The 15318-nt window shown below is 42.4% G+C and overlaps 1 long non-coding RNA gene across 2 annotated transcripts in view; it reads left to right on the top strand.

Moving 5' to 3' along the window:
- Positions 1-3836: 3836 nt before the first annotated feature.
- The window catches only part of LOC120395507, a 33158-nt gene continuing 21676 nt past the window's right edge, over positions 3837-15318 (top strand). For both annotated transcript variants that reach the window (XR_005592671.1, XR_005592670.1), the window contains exons 1-2: positions 3837-4131; positions 4670-4748. This is a non-coding gene — a long non-coding RNA (uncharacterized LOC120395507). The remainder of the gene's footprint in view (positions 4132-4669; positions 4749-15318) is intronic.

Raw genomic sequence — 15318 nt, 5'->3', positions numbered from 1 at the left:
TGCACCTAGCATGGAGGGGAAGAGGCCTGGGGTGTTTCTAGGGCAGGCCCAGCCCTTGCACTGAGTCAGAGTTAGGTGCAGCCTCAGTAAGTCTGTGTCCTGGGGGGAGGGGGCTGCAGGTGATATCCACATAACTGACAAATAAAATATGCCAAATTTTAAAATTTTGTGTGCAGAATTTTTATTTGGGCAGCGGCAGGTATTTTTGGTGCAAAATTTCCTCAGAAGTAGATTGCATGCCTTTATCCTGTTACTCTAGTATTTTTTAAGAAGACATTAGTTGCTCCTGAAATGTTGGGCTAAAGTGTCAATAATAATTCATTCCCATAGCAATGCTGATAATACCTGTGTAAAAATGCACATGTATACTGTAGGTGGTGCAAGTAGCAACATCTGTATTTAACAGGTTTCAGAGTAGCAGCTGTGTTAGTCTGTATCTGCAAAAAGAACAGGAGTACTTGTGGCACCTTAGAGACTAACAAATTTATTTCAGCATGAGCTTTCGTGAGCTACAGCTCACTTCTTCGGATGCATAGAATGGAACAGACAGGAGATATTTATACATACAGACAACATGAAAAGGTGGAAGTATGCATACCAACAGGAAGTCTAATCAATTGAGATGAGCTATCATCAGCAGGAGAAAAAAAACTTTTGAAGTGATAATTAAGATGACCCATAGAAGGTGTGAGGAGAACTTAACATAGGGAAATAGATTCAATTAGTGTAATGACCTAACCATTCCCAGTCTCTGTTTAGGCCTGAGTTAATTGTGTCTAATTTGCATATTAATTCAAGTTCAGCAGTGTCTCTTTGGAGTCTGTTTTTCAATTTTTGTTGTTGCAAAATTGCCACTTTCAGGTCTGTCACTGAGTGGTTAGAGAGGTTGAAGTGTTCTCCCACTGGTTTTTGAATGTTATGATTCCTGATGTCAGATTTGTGTCCATTTATTCTTTTGCGTAGAGACTGTCCAGTTTGGCCAATGTACATGGCAGCGGGGCATTGCTGGCACATGATGGAATATATCACGTTAGTAGATGTGCAGGTGAACGAGACCCTGATGGCGTGGCTGATGTGATTAGGTCCTATAATGGTGTCACTTGAATAGATATGTGGACAGAGCTGGCATCTGGCTTTGTTGCAAGGATAGGTTACTGGGTTAGTGTTTATGTTGTATGGTGTGCGGTAGCTGGTGAGTATTTGCTTCAGGTTGGGAGGCTGTCTATAAGCGAGGACTGGCCTGTCTCCCAAGATCTGTGAGAGTAAGGGATCATCTTTAAGGATAGGTTGTAGATCTTTGATGATGCACTGGAGAGGTTTTAGTTGGGGGTTGTAGGTAATGGCTAGTGACGTTCTGTTATTTTCTTTTTTGGGCCTGTCCTTTAGTAGGTGGCTTCTGGGTACTTTTCTGGATCTGTCAATCTGTTTTTTCACTTCAGCAGGTGGGTATTGTAGTTTTAAGAATGCTTGATAGAGATCTTGTAGGTGTTTATCTCTGTCTGAGGGATTGGAGCAAATACGGTTGTATCTTAGAGCTTGGCTGTAGACAATGGATCGTGTGGTGTATCCTGGATGGAAGCTGGAGGCATGTAGGTAAGTATAGCTGTCAGTGGGTTTCCGGTATAGGGTGGTGTTTATTATCGCTTATTAGCACAGTAGTGTCTAGGAAATGGACCGCTTGTGTGGATTGGTCTAGGCTGAGGTTGATGGTGGGATGGAAATTGTTAAAATCACGGTGGAATTCCTCGAGGGCTTCTTTTCCATGAGTCCAGATGATGAAGATGTCATCAATGTAGCGCAAGTAGAGTAGGGGCGTTAGGGAACGAGAGCTAAGGAAGCGTTATTCTAAGTCAGCCATAAAGAAGTTGGCATACTGTGGGGCCATGCGGGTACCCATAGCAGTGCCACTGACTTGAAGGTATATATTGTCCCCAAATGTGAAATAGTTGTGGGTGAGGACAAAGTCACAAAGTTCAGCCACCAGGTTAGCCGAATCCTGCTGTTAAAGTGCCAATGCTTGAGATGATGGGGCATCAAGGATTTTCAGGTTTATGGATCTTGGGTAGTAAATAGAATACACCTGTTTGGGGTTCTAGGCATGTGTCTGTACAGATCTGTTCCTGTGCTTTCTCAGGGAGTTTTTTGAGCAGATGGTGTAGTTTCTTTTGGTAATCATCAGTGGGATCAGAGGGTAATGGCCTGTAGAATGTGGAGTTAGAGAGCTTCCTAACAGCCTCTTTTTCATATTCCGACCTATTCATGATGACGACAGCACCTTCTTTGTCAGCCTTTTTGATTATGATGTCAGAGTTGTTCCTGAGGCTGTTGATGGTGTTGTGTTCAGCACGGCTTAGGTTATAGGGCAAGTGATACTGCTTTTCCTCAATTTCAGCCCGTGCACATTGATGGAAGCAATCTATGTAGAAGTCCAGTCTGTTGTTTCGACCCTCAGGAGGAGTCCATGCAGAATCCTTTTTATTATAGCGTTGGTAGGAAGGATTATGTGGGTTAGTATGTTGTTCAGAGGTGTGTTGGAAGTTTTCTTTGAGTCGGAGACGGCGAAAGTAGGATTCTAGGTCACCGCAGAACTGTATCATGTTTGTGGGTCTGGAAGGACAAAAGGAGAAGCCCCGAGATAGGACAGATTCTTCTGCTGGGCTAAGAGAATAGCTGGAAAGATTAACAATATTGTTGGGTGGGTTAAGGGAGCTACTGTTGTGGCTCCTTGTGCCATGTAGCAATGTAGACAGTTTAATGTCCTTTTTCTTTTGTAGAGAAGCAAAGTTTGTGTTGTAAATGGCTTGTCTAGTTTTTGTAAAGTCTATCCATGAGGAAGTTTGTGTAGAAGGTTGGTTTTTCATGAGAGTATCTTGTTTTGAGAGTTCAGTCTTAATCTTCCCCTGTTTGCTGTATAGGATGTTGATCAGGTGGTTTCGCAGTTTCTTTGAGAGTGTGTGGTACAATCTGTCAGCATAGTCTGTGTGATATGTAGCTTGTAATGGATTTTTTACCTTTAGTCCTTTTGGTATGATGTCCATCTGTATTTAAGATTGCTTGACACTTTCCATTATAAGATCCTGGTTTTGGTTGCTTATAACTTTGCTAAAATTTAATAATTTGTAGCGAAATTTTCCATGCTGAGTGTTTGCCTCATGCTGAAATTAAAAAAAAAAATTATCAAAACCAGCTTAACTGTTTCTCTGAATGAGGTTAAGGAAAAATATGCTGTTCTGCCTATCATGTTTTCTAGCATGGTTAGGCAGCCAAGAGCATTTTCCTCATGTGTACACTGCAACCTCCATACTTCAGGAACCAGAGTGAGACCAGGGATATAAAGTTTAAACCAGAACTCTCTTGATTAGTTACATGATAAGATAGCTTCTACCAGGGCCATCCTTAGGATTTGCGGGGCCCTATGCAGTATTATTAAGCTGGTGCCCCTATACCAGATGGCAGCCCGGGCTCACATGTGTATTTTAGATAAGGGTGGTCTTTTGAAGGATTTTTTTAAAAAACTGTGTCTGAAGATCCAAGCATTTAAGGCTAAAGAAGAATACTCAGATTGTGCAACTAAAAATCTATGCAAAGATTTTTTAGAGATGTGATTTTATAATCTTCAGCAAAACACTAATTAAATATTTTTAAAGCAAATTTTACACTAAGTTCCTCTGTAGACTAACATGTTCTGAGTAAATATTGCAGTAATGCACAACTGTTTTTGTCAGTAAATTCAGAAACTGACAGTATATACCTGGGGGTTGGCAAATGCCTGTTAAATGGCTTCATTACCACTTGAATGGCTCTTTAACAGTTTCCATTTTGTGCTAATAGGTTTGGCAGGCTTGTTCACTTTTAATTACTAGATCACCTCTGGAGGAAAACTCATCAGGCTGCAGCAGCTAGCTGTGGTGGGAGCCTGCAGAAAGGGTCAGAACATGGATAGGAAGAGGTGGGAAGGTGGACACTAAGACCCCAGGATGCCCCAAGTTTTCAAGAGCCCTACGCAGCCGGGTATGCCGGGTATGACTAAGGACGGCCCTGGCTTCTACAGACTCTGAGCATGCAGACCCTGACAGTATCTCTACTCTTCTGGTGGCATATAAAGTACAAGCACTGCATGACCAGCAACAGGTATGAATAGCAGCATATGTGGTGAGGCATAGCTTATGTGACTAGAGTAGAATGCCGTACATGCCTGAACCTTAGAGTACATAGGCGCTGATTCCGTGGGTGTTCCAGGGCTGGAGCATGCCAGGGAAAATAGTAGGTACTCAGCAGCCCCGCAGATTAGTCCCCCCACCCCCAGCGCTTCTGGCACGCCGCAATCAGCTGCTCAGCGGCGTGCAGGAGGCGCTGGAGGAGGAGCGGGGGTAGGAAGAGGCGAGGGGAGGGGGCACAATGGGGCGGGAAGAGGCGGACTTGAGAGAAGAGATGGAGTGGGGGCAGGGCCTGGGGAGGAGCAGAGCAGGGATCCAGCACTCCTGGGGAAATCCCAAAGTTAGTGCCTCTGTTAGAGTATATACCCTACATGGCTCTCTACATGCCCAAGCAGTGCCTCCCATATATCTACACTGCTATACTTAGCAATGTAATGTGCCACTGTCTCCCTCCTGCAAGAGCCTTTCCCTGCGACCTCCCCCTGCTGGAGCCTTTCCCCTCTTCCTTCCAGCTGCCGGAGCCTTTCGTTTCCATGTGTAGTTACACACGGCCGCAACAAGCATGGACGCAGTCTGCATTTCACTGCAATGGTTAGCTACACATTTCCTACACAGCACTGCAAGGCTTGAGTGTGTCTGCTTCATGTGAGAAACCCCTCCCAGTGGGAGGCCTTCTGGAGACTAATTTTAAGGAGACTGTATCATAATATACTAAAGTGCTAATGTTAAAAAACTGTTTCATTGAGAAGCACTGGAGCAGGGACTGAAAATTTGCAGAGGGGAGGGAAGGAGGAGGCACCTTTGTCAGGGAGGTGTCTTTTTCCATCCCTGTGAAAATTTGCCCAAATTTAGCCTAATTATAAGCCTCTGAAAATCTGTTTCCACATGCTCGGTAGAGGTGTGTTAAAGTTTGGCATCTAAATTCTCTGAATATTCTATCTGCACTGCTCCTATGTGCCAACAAAACTGCACATGTGCCATCCTCTTGAGCAACTGAGCGTGTTCCATCCCCGAGCTGCAGGGGCTGAGGAGCATTTTCCCTGCAATTGTACCTTGCGGGTGCCAGGGGGTGGTGCTTGGCTCTGGAAGTGAGAGCAGGGAGCCTGCCTCTCCCATTCTGCTGGTGTTCTCCCTACTGGGGCCCAGAGAGCAAGGAGGAGAAGCCAGAGGCAGATTGACTGGCGAATCAGGTTGTAGGGTTTTAAGCTATAGGAAGCTCCACATCTGCTGCTATACAAAGAGAGTCTAGGATGGAGTAATTCCTGCCCCCCTATTCCTTGATGAGAAAACTTTAGTTTAAAGGCCTTCAGTGATTCTGCCTCCTGCAGAAAGATGGAATTTGGGACTTCAGATCTATTATGTAAAAAATGAGCCAGAAATAGCTTCAATAAAATTTTTGATGAGGATAGCTTTATAAATCAGAAAGAAACACAAATGTATTTTTAAATTCCATTCAGTCTTTAATAAATGCAGGTCAGTACTTTCTATTCAAATTGAAATTATGAGTATGGAAAATCCAAAGAGGTTTGGGATTTAATCAGACCCCATGCCTGCCCTATGTGCTATGGCTAGAGCTGGGCAAAAAATGAATAATATTTTCCTTTAGTTGCACCTCTTTCTCAGTACAAATGGTCTATGAGTAGATGACAATCTTTGAAGGTATTATGAGCAATTCTTGCACAGCCAATTATTAAAAGCAGCTTGTTGTGAATATTTGTTTTATGAGCCGTTTGGCTTTATTGGGCACATAAGTCATTTGGTTTGTTTCTTTTTCCTGAGTATCCTGTGTGAATGTTTGCAATTACAAATTAAAGATTCACTTTAATAATGAGTAAACTTATCATCTGAGGCCCCTATTCAGGAAAGCACATATGCATGTGCTAATTCTAGTCTCTGTTCAGCATATGCTTCAAGTTAAGCATCTGTTTGTCTCATCATTCCATGGGCTTCAATGGGACTTTGTGCTTAAGTCCTTTCCTGCCTATGGAGCTATCCTGAATCACAATAGTCACAAAATGCAAACATCATAATGGTGAAAGCACTACTTAAGCAAATCATGTAAAATTCAAATATTAATGGAAAAAAATGTTGCAGTATTTGCCCAGCTTGTCACTGTGCCAAAAATCTCTGCATATTGTAAAACCCAGCTTAAATCAGTCCAATTTAGCTCTAAAGGAAGTCCAAATTCACTTGAAATGTCACTGAATTTAGTCCAGTCTTGCTGAAAGGTTTGCAGCCCTGTTAATGAACATAGCTTGAATTTGGGGCTTGTATCACAATCCAAAACAAAATGAGCATCATGTGGTTTGGGGATTTGTAAGGAAAGCTTGGCACAGCTCTTCAAAGGAATTGCTTTGTATTTTAAATGCAGAAGTGCAAAATTTGGACACACTTAATTACAACAGAAGAACCTATTCAGGAAAATCTTTCATGTCCAAGACTTGCCATGAATTCAACCCAGGAGTATTTATCAAAAGCCCAGCAAACAATTAATTGTTTTTTTCAGGCCCAAGACACCCCACAGATTTATTTAATACTACAGATCTTTATAATTGTTAATAATTATTAGTTATTATGTTACGCTCTTTGAGGTAAACTGTCTCTTTCTGTGCATGTTCAGCACCTGACATGGTAGGCCCCAGTCTCGGTGGGGGTCTTGGTCTTACTGTATTACAAATATTTCATAATAATTCCTGAGGGTTCTGTACACTTGATTTTTCCCAGGAAATTTGGAATTCAAAAGGTGATAGGAACTGAATAAGATGACCAGACACGTACTGTGTGACTTGAAAGAAATACTTAATTTATTCAATAAAATTTCAGATTATTGTTCAACCATCTTGCTGAGATTTTATTTACCAAAGACTCATTCTTTCTGTCTGCCATTTGAATGGATTTGCAATTAAGGCCTTTGTTTAATTTCCTTAAAAGATCATTCCTGTTTATACATCCTCTGCAGTTCCATTTTTAAATGTAATTGCTTCTAAATCCCAGAGGATATTAATAGTAGCCTTCACTGAAACCTTTTAGTACTAAGAATTGTGTTTTAAACTAGCAACGTAAAAATTGAACAAGGAAAGCTAGGCATAATTCTAACTGATTTGGGAGCTGATTCTTTTTTCTTGCTTTATTTATACCACTTTATTCTGCAAATAGGGTCCATTTCCAGCAAAATGCCTCCATGACCTTATAGCTGCAAAAGGTGATGTAGCCTGGCACCATAGACATTGTGGGGACAGCAATGAAAGGGCTCTCTCTACAGAATTAATTGGGGGAAAGTTATAGGTAACCTCTCTTTTTCTGATACTCCACATCCCTGGGCTTCTTATATGCTCCTCCTTACCCTACGTAAGCTGTTTAGACTTAGGGTACGTCCAGACTACCTGCCGGATCGACGGGTAGCGATCGATTTATCGGGGATCTAGGCGTGATATATCAATCCTCGAATGCACTCCTGTCGACACCAGAACTCCACTAGAGCGAACGGTAGTAACGGAGTTGACGGGGAAGCTGCCACCATCGATCCCACGCCGTGAGGATGGGAGGTAAGTTGAAATAAGATACGTCAACTTCAGCTACGCTATTCCCATAGCTGAAGTTGAAAATCTTACATCAACCCCCCAGCCCCCAGTGTAGACCAGGCTTAAGGGAGTTATTTACATCCTCAGGGCTAGAGGTACTTCTGAATATAGCTCCCCTCAATGGGGAGATAAATTAATTTTTTTTTCAATGCCTGCTGTTTGAGGGGTGGGGGAGTTCTCCTAGGCACAACAGCTGGAAAATTGAGATAGAAGGTTCTTTTCCTCTTTTTGGGCCTGGTCTACACTGGGGGGGGGGGTTCGAACTAAGGTACGCAAGTTCAGCTACGCGAATAGCGTAGCTGAACTCGAAGTACCTTAGTTCGAATTACTTACCCGTCCTCACGGCGCAGTATCGAAGTCCGCAGCTCCCCCGTCGACTCCGCCACCGCCGTTCGCGGTGGTGGAGTTCCGGAGTCGACAGGAGCGCGTTCGGAGTTCAATATATCGCGTCTAGATGAGACGTGATATATCGAACTGCGAGAAGTCGATCGCTACCCGCCGACCCGGGCGGGTAGTATGGACGTACCCATTGAGAGGCCATGGAACCCCCATTTACTGTTTTCCTCTGAGAAAGATGAAAGAAGTGGTAGTCTTTAGCTTATTGAGAGGCACAAAGTTCTCTGTTAGGGAGAAGTGACATCTGCACATACCCTTTACATTTCCTCTCCAGTTGCCTGAGGGCTTGTCTACACTTGAAATGCTACAGTGGCACAGCTACACAGCTGCAGCTGCGCTGCTGTAGCGTTTCAAGTATAGACACTACCTATGCTGACAGGAGGGATTCATCCATTGGCGTAGGTAATCCACCTCCCCGAGAGGTGGTATTAGATCGATAGAACGACCTATTGCTGTCTACACTGGAGGTTAGGTCAACTTAACTACACTGCTCAGGGGTGTGGATTTTTCACACCCCTGAGCAACACAGTTAAGTTGACTTAATTTTGTAGTGTACACCAGGTCTGAATGTCAGTCAGACAGGGAAGAGCCCACTTCCTCATTTCGGGCATATGGGAATGCTTACTCATTGCCTCCATCCTCACAATTTCCATGAGCCTCTCTGGAGGGGGTAGTAGTCTTGGTGGTTCCAGTGTTCAGGACTTTTTGTGAACCTCCTCTTCCACTCTGATTCATGTGGAATTATCCCCTGTAATCTTTTGTGGACATAAACCTAGGTACACAGAGATACAGCAGTAATGCTCTTTAATAACAGAAATCCTTTCTATACTCTAATTCCAGCAGCGCTTCTCTGATTACAGTAAAGGGGCACCTCATTACATCTTCCCTCCAATATTTACGCATCCACCAAACGCTAATAAGCATAAACATCTGTAGATTTGTTCTTAGTTCTCATACATTATTATAGTCCTGTTCTTATAATTGTTATAGTCCTGGTCTTCTTGATTGGAAGATAGTCCCATGAAAACACTGCTTATCCCTTTATATCTGAAATGGTGTTAAAGAATTATGATAGTCAAAAGTTTCTAACGAACTACCATGACATGGTGTTGTTTTACCATATCGTGCCATTCTGAAGTCTTTGTGGCTTTGTGCGACATTTTTTCTCCATAAAGAACTTGCTTTTGTCATTTTCTGGTGTCTTTGAATGTCCCAGAATGAAGGGCAGGACATATTTATCTTCCCTGGCTCTGCCTTTGCTCTGCTACACTGGAAATATACATCCAGACTTCTTCCGACAGCTTTTTGTTTTGTTTTTCCTGATCTTCTCTTGCATTTTGAGGGCCAGAGCCTGGGCCACACCAGAGCAGCATTTAGAGAAGCCCAAAAGGATGGGGTGGCTTTGAGCCCCTTTATGCTCCCAAATGCTGGCCTGTCTCCATGTTCAGCCAGTCCCCTGGCACAGCTTAGAGCAGCAAAAGCTGCTCAGTGTTACATGAGGCTTCCTATGGCCCCAAGGAACCATTCTGGCAGCCAGGGATCATTGATGGGGCATTTCAGCTACTTCTCTTTCCCCTGGACAAACCTCCTGTTTTGGATGCTCAGAAAATAAGATGTTCTTTATGCAAGGGGTTTGTTTAAGCTGGCTTTTCAACTGCTTTGTCCTGCCCAAGTCAGCTGACACCTAGGGGAGAATGGGGGTCCTAATCTCTGCCTTTTTTGGTATCTTTTACACTTTCCTTTTTGAAGCCTCTCTTTTCCAAGCACTTTCTTTTCAGTCTGGGAATGCTTGTAGACTCTGCCATGTCACAACTTCTTCACTTTGCCTTCCGGCTTCTTTTTCACAGCATCGCTTTTTATGCTTTGTACTCTTGCATGAACATATTCCAGATGGTCTTGAGAGACCTTTTTCCTCTTCCAATTCTGTTATGCAAACTGTCAGGTTCATCTTTCTCGAGTTAGTATAATCTTCTCCTATGGCCATTTTCTGATCCATCTGGACACATTGGCTGTACATTTGCAAATGCACTTCCCTTCTCCTGTGTTAGATTCTGTCACTTGAGATGGACTGTTCCACAAAATGGGATTTTGTTTGATTTTTTGTTTTTGTTTGTTTGCTTCTTTGTTTTTTGGCTGTGTTTACAACATTCTTTTCCAAACACCGTCATCTTCTGCAAGGTTATTTTTTGAGACTTAAACTGCTTGGACTGTAGTCTTGCTTGTTCATAGCATACACACAGGCTGGTCCTGGCGTTCCATGCTCTGGGCCTCTAGCTCTGCTAATTCCATAGCTCATCCAGTGTCCAGTTTGGGGCCACTAAGAGCTGTCCTAAGATTAATGAACAAATTGCATAATTTTTATCTTTACCTCACAATCTGTGTAGGCTACATGGAGCTACACAGGTGGTGAATTATAGCTAAGGCTATGATTTAGTCAGAGGTTGCGGAATTCATGGAATCCATGATTTCCAGCAACCTCCGTGACTTCAGGGGTGGGGAGCTTCAGGGTCCCCCACTACCCATGGGGCGGGGAGCTGCAGGGTACCTCCGCCGCCTCTGGTGGCGGCTGCAGCCAGCGCCCAGGAGGTGAGGAACCTGAACCCCTCTGCTCCCAGGGGGGGGGGGAGGGAACCCCCTCATGGGCAGCAATGGCAGGGAAATCCCTCCCTGAGCTCCTGGAGGGAGCGGGAGGGGAGAGGCTGCTGCCAGCGGCCCCATGCCCTGGTGTGGGGGTGGTGGGGGGGTACCCCCCGCTCCCGACTGATATGGGAGCCAAGGACACTCCACAGCTCCTGCCACACGGGGGGACAGGTGGCAGCAGGTACACACCACACACAGCTTCTCAGCTGAGCCAGCCAGCTCTCCCCCAGGCAGCTCAGCTGCTCTCTGTCCCTCCTTTTATCCAGATCCTATTTTTTTTTCAATATATTTAGACTGGTCAACGGCTTGGTCACTTTCTTTTTGCCCATTCTCTTCTTCATGATTGATGACTTTCACTAAAAATAAAAAAAAAAATTAAAATAAAATCTTAATTATGTGCAGAAAATTTGCTAGTGCAGAGACACCACCTCAGCTGCTAGACTGATAGACTTCACTCTAGGACTTGTTGTGCTTGTGTGTTTTTTTTTGGTAGGTTTTGGGGGTTTTGGCCACATTCACACACACATTGTTGCACCTCTTTTTTGAAATTATTTGAGAGGAAAATTAAAAAAAAAAAAAAAAAAAAAACAAAAAGGAAAAAAAGAAGATAAGTGGAAAGCAAATATTGACTTCCTTTTTTCCCCATACACCTGATATTTTCTTCACTTAACTTCATTGGGACATTGTAGCTAGTCTTAAATGTGTATGAGTTGGAAACAGGAACTACGCAGTATTACCAACCCCTGAGCCTCTCACATTTTGTTAGGAGAGCGGAACAGCTGAGGGACAGATATTACGTTTTCATTTTTTGAAACTAGTGAGACATGTTACATAATTAGTATTCTGTGACAACAAAAATGCTGAAAAAATATAACTTATGAAATGCCCACCCTTTAAAGTCAGTTCATTGTGATTTCTATTTTATTTCTTTTCCTCTCTCTTCAATTCCAGCATGATTTTAGCAACAAATTGTTTAGCTGATTTTTAATTAGATATTATGATTCCAATTATCATTCAGATAAGGCTGGAAAGAAGACTCTCTACCTTTATACAGATATATTTCACAATTTTAAAAGCCATTGACTCCATTAACATCATCAGGATACAACATTCAATTGTGCCTTGAACAGATGTCAAAATGGCAACAACTGGAAACAATATGAAATGAAATGGGGTAAGAATGGGCAAATTGGTTATCTAAGTGATTTGCATGTCTGCATTAGCACTAACACAGTGGCTCTCAACCTTTCCAGACTACTGTACCCCTTTCAGGAGTCTGATGTATCTTGAATACTCCCAAGTTTCACCTCACTTAAAAACGACTTGCGTACAAAATCAGACATAAAAATACAAAAGTGTCCCAGCTCACTATTACTGCAAAAATTGCTGACTTTCTCATTTTTACCATATAATTATAAAATAAATCAATTGGAATATAAATATTGTACTTACATTTCAGTGTATAGTATATAGAGCAGTCTAAACAAGTCATTGTATGACATTTTAGTTTGTACTGACTTTGCTAATGCTTTTTATGGAGCCTGTTGTAAAATTAGGCAAATATCTAGATGAGTTGATGTACCCCTTGGAAGACCTTTGCATACCCCCTAGGGGTACCTGTACCGCTAGCTGAGAACCACTGCTTAACCAGCTAGTTAGAAAAGAACATGAATAGATGGGATTCCTAGTTTGCAGTTGCATTCATTAGGATTCCTGGTGGCTCGAGAAATGTTATACCTTGAAATGGTCACTGGCCCTCTAGGACCAGGCAAAAATATAGTGCATTTCCCAGCAAAGCTAGAATGTTTTCAGCATCTCATGTATCCTGGGTCTGTCTGTCATGCTCCTGACTCTCTCTACTGTGTTTTAACCATGAAGATAGTGCATTTTCCTTTTATGGACTACTGTATAAAATTGACTTTAAAAGGTTAAAGCAACCCATTACTTCTATTACCTTCCTTCTGTTTATAGTTGTGCTAGGAATCCTGGCTAAAGCATTGACCATATAACGTATAGTTCACCAGAGTAAGCAGAGTAAAGAGGCAAGAGTAAACTGTGACAAGACTAAAAAGAACAAAGGGGCAGAGAGTATTTAGACTAGCCAATATCTTATCCTCAGCTAAATATTGAGTATGTCTCATCTGTATCTTTCTTCCCTTTTAACCAGTTCCATTATTGCATAAATTAACTTTTCTTTTCTTAAACGTTTCTTTTTAGCGTGTAACCTTCTCATTTGGAGATAGACATTGCTCTTCATCCTAATTCTCTGAGTCCTTCTTAGCCTGAGAATGTGCTCCATCTTGCACGCCAATGGGCAGATAATTTATTCTGTGGAATCCGTCTTACTCTAAGTGTTCTGATTCAGCAGGTCCACCTCCAAAGCTAGAGACAAACATTTTAATTCTCTACAGCCTCCTAAATTTGGCTAGGATTGTTCATAGAATTAATTCAGGGATGACTTATGTATTTGCATTTGAGGGCAGCAGACAGAACTCACTTTTTTATAGTCTCAAGAGATAGAGACTATAAAATGTTTGAATTTGCTTTTTTGTTTTCCAAACTCTAAACTCAGGAAATCAGTATCAAATGATAATTCTGCACTTTACACACCGGTCTTGTTTGTTTTAAAACTTAGTCATTCTTTACTTAGTCCACAACTACATATCCAGAGACTTCCCGGGTGCAGTATGTGAATTCCAGAAAGCTGCTGATGCTAACTTCATGGCAGACAACTACAATCAGAGAGAAGATTTGTGTGGAATCACACAGAGGTTCATCCAGGGAAACTGCAGAGCTGCCCAGAGAAGTTGCCTCCCTCCTATGTCTCAGTGCTCCCTATTCTTTCAGACCAACCTTTCCCTCTGGGTCGCACAATGCAGCCTATCATTGGAGCTATTTTTCATGGCACTTTGGGTTTCAGATGTCACAGTTGTCAGGGTAGCTGCACCTCTGACTCTTCCTGGTCTCTACGTGTACCCCCATTCAGGTCTCAAGCCCTGAGCTGTCACCTCTCTCATGGTGAAATCACACAATTCTTCTGCTCTCAGACTGAGCTTTGAGCTGCAGTTCCCTGATACTAATGGTGATTACCTGAGCAGGTCTGACTTTGGTTCAATTACCTTCAGTTCTGCTCCCTCTGGCAGCTATGATCAGTGGCATCCACTGACCAGACAGCCTTCTTAAGGCGAAGTATTATTTATTTAGATCCAAAGCATTTCACAGAAAAGTATCTTAAGACAATAAACAGATTATATAGGCATGTCTAGTTTACCAGGTGTCTATCCAACTTCCACTTGGGGATTTTGGTATGGCTAAGCTTCCTACACACACCCAAAGACCTCTAGTGTCTGGTGCCATAATCCTCTCCTTAACTCACAAACCCCTTCCCTCTTGCTATCTTGGGGAGTATGTTTTTTAAAAGCTGATCAGTCTTTTTATCATCCCCGTTCACAGCAATCAAGTCATTCTTTAACTGTTACAGTGCTCTGATCTGTTAGCTCTCAGCATTGGCAAAATATGGCTTGCAACTTAGTTGGCAATAGTCTGTAGGATACTCAAAGCTGATATCTCTCCCCATTGTCTCTCAAGTATGTGCAGCAATGTTCTGATCTGGGGGAGCTATTGTCTTCTTCCTAGTGACAGTGTCCATTGATTTAAAGTAATATAGGCACATAAAAACCTGCCACTCACTCTAATATAGTTATATAGTCTATCTCAATAACTCGGGCTTTTTTGTATGAACACGTTAGGTTATTAAACCTTGTTGTGGCACAGAGGGTTCCCCCCACATCTGTAGTCCGACCTGCCCCAATTATCCTTAGTTAGTTAGTTATAGCAGGGAGATCATCTTTGTGGGCACATGGCCCCTTATTTTCTTTCCTTGACTGTTCTACAAAACAGATCTGTCAGCCAGAGATGCTAGTTATCTTCAGCCCATAATCCCTTTAAAATCTTTCCCAGTTCACTGGCACTCACTCAGCCTTCGTTCCCAAGAGACTAATAGCTATATTTAGTACGTTAACTTTTTTATTTATATATGAAGCCCTTTTCCTCAGCATCTGGATGTCTTACACAAGCTCAAAAAAAAAACCTTCATAAAAAATTACAATGGATCGGTTTCTAAGAGCAAGACACAAAGGGCCAAATTCTGCCCTAAACCATATATGAATGGGAATGTATATTCTTTGTGCGTACCTGGGGGCAAAATAGTAATAGCCCCATATAATGCAGTATCACGATTGCATAGTGTAGAGTTATTAACTGTTACTGTACAATTCTATAAGGAGATCTTAAGACAGCCTCTAATTTTGCACCCAAAATCAGTTGCTGGCTCAATTAGACTTCAAACTACCTGATTATGCACATCAATCAGATAAATATCTAAATACCATCTTTTGTGCACGCAAGTGATTGTAGTACAAACTTGGAGCATATTTAAGAAAAAAATTGGCTGAGACCCAGCAGTAGAAGCAGTGTTTGAGGAGAAACAGCAGTCGGAGGAATCTGGTAGGGAACTTGCACACAAAACTATTTTGCTGGCTGGC

Source organism: Mauremys reevesii, linkage group 1 (assembly GCF_016161935.1).
Source record: "Mauremys reevesii isolate NIE-2019 linkage group 1, ASM1616193v1, whole genome shotgun sequence".
In the NCBI taxonomy this organism is placed as follows: Eukaryota; Metazoa; Chordata; order Testudines; family Geoemydidae; genus Mauremys; species Mauremys reevesii.
Note: the sequence above shows the minus strand (reverse complement) of the source record. Positions and strands in the feature narration are given on the sequence as shown.